This window comes from Hyla sarda, chromosome 1 (genome assembly GCF_029499605.1).
Source record: "Hyla sarda isolate aHylSar1 chromosome 1, aHylSar1.hap1, whole genome shotgun sequence".
Taxonomy (NCBI): Eukaryota; Metazoa; Chordata; class Amphibia; order Anura; family Hylidae; genus Hyla; species Hyla sarda.
Window position 1 is genome coordinate 416016516 of NC_079189.1, and position 4767 is coordinate 416021282.

The window sequence follows — 4767 nt, forward strand, 5'->3', positions numbered from 1 at the left end:
AAAATAAAAAATTTTTGGGAAAACAAGCATTTTAGGTAAAATTTTTTTTTTTTTTTACATTTGCAAAAGTCGTGAAACACCTGTGGGGTATTAAGGTTCACTTTATCCCATGTTACATTCCCCGAGGGGTCTAGTTTCCAAAATGGTATGCCATGTGGTTTTTTTTTGCTGTTCTGGCACCATAAGGGCTTCCTAAAGGTAACATGCCCCCCAAAAACCATTTCAGAAAAACGTACTCTCCAAAATCCCCTTGTCGCTCCTTCCCTTCTGAGCCCTCTACTGCGCCCGCTGAACACTTTACATAGACATATGAGATATGTGCTTACTCGAGAGAAATTGGGCTACAAATACAAGTAAAAATTTTGTCCTTTTACCCCTTTTAAAAATTCAAAAATTGGGTCTACAAGAACATGTGAGTGTAAAAAATGAAGATTGTGAATTTTCTCCTTCACTTTGCTGCTATTCGTGTGAAACACCTAAAGGGTTAAAACGCTGACTGAATGTCATTTTGAATACTTTGGGGGGTGTAGTTTTTATAATGGGGTCATTTATGGGGTATTTCTAATATGAAGACCCTATAAATCCACCTCAAACTTGAACTGGTCCCTGAAAAATACTGAGTTTGAAAATTTTGTGAAAAATCGGAAAATTGCTGCTGACCGTTGAAGTCCTCTGGTGTCTTCCAAAAGTAAAAACACGTCAATTTTATGATGCAAACATAAAGTAGACATATTGTATATGTGAACCAAAAAAAAATGTATTCGTAATATCCATTTTCCTTACAAGCAGAGAGCTTCAAAGTTAGAAAAATGCTAAATTTTCAAATTTTTCATCATATTTACGGATTTTTCACCAAGAAAGGATGCAAGTATCGACAAAAATTTACCACTATGTTAAAGTAGAATATGTCACGAAAAAACAATCTCGGAATCAGAATGATAACTAAAAGCATTCCAGAGTTTTTAATGTTTAAAGTGACAGTGGTCAGATGTGTAAAAAAACGCTCCGGTCCTTAAGGCCAAAATGGGCTCCGTCCTGAAGGGGTTAAGGCCCAAATGGGCTGAGTCCTTAAGGGGTTAAGGGGAAACAGATACTGTACTGTGTACATCATTCTCATACAGAATCACAATGGATGAATGGGACAGGTGTCATCTTGGAGATGACTTGTCTCGTGCATTGTTAATGCATCCAATTGTAACAGATAATCTCACACTTACTGACTGTACATTTCTTTTGAGAAAATTCTGTCAGGTGTACTCTATATTTAGTCCATTGAAAACTTAGAACAATCTAGGATAGCAGTCTTATTCATCTCAGTAATAGTTAATATAAAATAATATTAAATAATTTCATATTAATGAAAGTTTTTCTTTTCTTTTTTTCATTCTTCTCTGGAGGGCACCCCTAGCTGGAAAAGGTACAGTATATAACCAGAACATGTCAAATACTTCTAGTTATGTAGACTTGAGTGCTTTATTATTAAAGGACTGGTTGTTTCCTAACAAAGTATCTTACAGTTACCAGCATATTTAGCAAAGACCTCAAGGGACCCTGATCAGTACGGATGCAAACGGCAATGTGAACCTAGCCTTATTAAGAAAAAATTGTAATGAATTCTAAACAGTGTTTAGATCTGCCTACCACGACAAGCTATAATCTATATACTGGGATTATAAAATATAGCAATTAAATAGGCAACAACTACAAATTTATGAAGTATTATTAATCTTGGTTAGTATTTTACCAATACGTTCCAAAGTGTTCCAAAGAGAATGGATAAACCTGCAGACACTTCTTCAGCTGCATCATTAAGCAGTTGTTCTGTTGGTCCTTAAATTATTTCTCATCATGTCTTTCTCTTTCAGTAACATAGCTTTTTTTGCATCATTACGCTACATAAAGTTGCAAGGTTCAGCATAAGACATATATCCAATTCCATAACAATTTGTACGATATGATTGATTGTAACAGCGAAAAAGTCAATTTGTGATGTTCACAACCTGTGGCCAGAGACAATGTAATTGTATTTGTACATGAAATATTAAACTGAATCCTTGTAAGCATGAAGTCCGTTGCTTGTTTTGTTTCTGCTTCCTAAAACTTTGATGCAGTGTTCAAACAAAGGCATAGTGAGTGATATTGGATGCCGAGTAATATACATTATTAACTTAAGAAAAAACCTAACACCTCATCAACTGGCCCATTTCCCATACAGACTGCTGTATACTTTACAGAAAATCCTCTACTGGATAAACATGAAATCTCCTGACAAGTAACAATTGCCTAATTTGGTAAGATAATGAACTCATTTAATTATTGTACCATTTTGTTCATAGATTATACTGTCCATTCAATAGTCACCAAGTAACACCCATTTCAGGCAACTTCTCTAACCTGCTTGGGCAATAAGATTCTAAAGTGTCCCAGCAATGGTGTTTTCTTTATTTGCTTCTGTTGCAGTATAGGAACCCAACCTGCTTCTCAACATAATTTCTGCCTGCCCGCTATTGCATTTGCCTCTCCTGTGTATGACTTCATAAATGCTGGATTGACTATGAATCTGTGCTGCCTGCCCTGACCTGCTTGCCTGTTACTTATCATGTATATATGCAGCCAACCTATGACTGTGGCCATCACCCAGACAACTTCTAATGTGACCCCTCAGTGCTTTAAATTGGTGCCTTTTAGCCTGTTGAGCCAGCCGCCACCTATACAAGGACTAGAGACCTGGTAGCCCCTTGCATTGAAGAACAGATCCTTATTGGAGAGGGTCAAAGGGTAAAAAATGGGGCTACTTAGACAAATCCTGCAGGAGTGGCCCACAGTCAAACCAGTTAGTTGGCGCACCTGTTGTCTGCTACATTGCGCTTATACTTCTATGTCTTAGGGCCCTATTATATGGCCCGAGCCTGTCTGTAAAGGAGTGCAGTTCCTTAGCGATTCATAACAGCACTAGTCTTGATCACTAGCAATGTTACACAGGGAAATGTTGCCCTGTTCAGCCAATAAATCACCAAGTGTAATTGAGACCATAATCAAAAAAGAGATTACAACTAACGTGTCTACAACTAACGCTCCAGCCAGACACGCTGGCCGCGAGCGCTCTCCTGCCCCGTCTTCCTCTGCCTCCTCTGGTCCGCATTGCGGGACGCGCCCACATGCGAACTCCGGGCCGTTACTCACCTCCTGCTCCCTCCACTGTCCCAGGTTGCCGGCATGTGTGTACCCGCAATCTAGGACACGCGTGCCCCGGCTCTCTGCAATTTAAAGGGCCAGTATGCCCTTAATTGGTTACTGCTGCTTGCTGACACTATAAGTGTCAGCACTTCCTGTTTCCCCTTGCCAGATCTTTGTGCTCATTAGCCAAGAGAAAGCGTTCCTGTTCTGTATTGCCTTGATGTGTTCTGAGCTCCTTGCTTCATTCTTGACTATGCTCCTGTGCCGACTGCCGTGACCTTCTGCTTTTCCTGACTACGAGTTTGCTTCATCCTTCCAGTGCCACGTGTCACCTCGGCAGCCTGTGTGGACGAGTCTTGCCAGGGGTGGTGACCTGGGTGCCGCCTGCTGCAGCAAGTTCATCCCACTTTGGCCCTCTTGAATACCGGCGGCACCTTAGACTCTGCTCCCTGGTGCAGCCCACGCCATCATCCACACAGATTCAGCAGATCCGCTTCTTCAGTGCCGCTTACACTCATCTTCATTTTACATTTTTAAACACCATATGTAAGCTCTTTTTTAGTGGTATGTAGTGTACAAAATTAATAACCTCAGAGGCTATTGCTACTGCTGATTCCTTTCACTACCAGTTTACAAAATCTATGACCATCCACTTTTTTCTTTAACCTTTCAGATCACAATTGTGTTTTGCAAATTGTCTTATTATTTTATGTCATAAATAATATAACTTTAGTTTAGTCATGTGATGAATGTTTAAAGGTCCAAGAGTTTCTATTCCTTGCAGTCCATGTTATTCTCAAAGGTTTGTCAGAAAAAAAAGTGTTGCTGTTAGATCAGACTTATGCTTAAAGTGTTACTGTCATGAAAAAACAACTGTTGACATGTCTGTCAAACATGTCAAAAGTTGTTGAACGCATTGCTGCAATTGTGAGTTATTAGCCAGGGAAGCAGGCGGTATTGTGCTCTGCTCCCTGAGAGCTGTACATTTCACTGAATAGAAATCTCGGCCACTGATTTACCTGGCTAATAATTCACAATCGCAGCGGGTCTCAGGAGTGAGACCTACTGCGATCAACAATTTTTTACGTTTGTTCGACATGTCAAAAGCTATTTTTAATGACAGTAATGCTTTATCCTATATACATCACTAGGCTGTTGTTGCTGAGAGATGTTTGGTATACTGAAAATATATAAAGGGGTATTCCAGCCTATCCACTGCATAGGTAATAACTGGTTAAGGCAAGAATATCTTTTTATCTTAGTTTTGCAAGCTGAGATTTTTCTTTTTTGTGATGACATTGGAATAATTTACTAATGGTTTATAAATAAATTGTATCACATTTCTTTGTAGCTAATTTTAGGGTAGGGTCACATGTAGCACATCCCTAGAGTATGCCTCCAGCTGTTTTCCCCCTGTGTCCTGCTTGCTGCAGCAATATGCGAGCAATACAAGCAGATACAGAGGGCACTGCGAGTCGCGCATGCATGCGCCATGTACTCTAGACATTGTGCCCGCTCTTGGCCTAGCTCAGGGAGCAGGTGGAGTAGCCGCGATGTCTGGAGAGATGCGCATCGCGCACGACTCGCAGC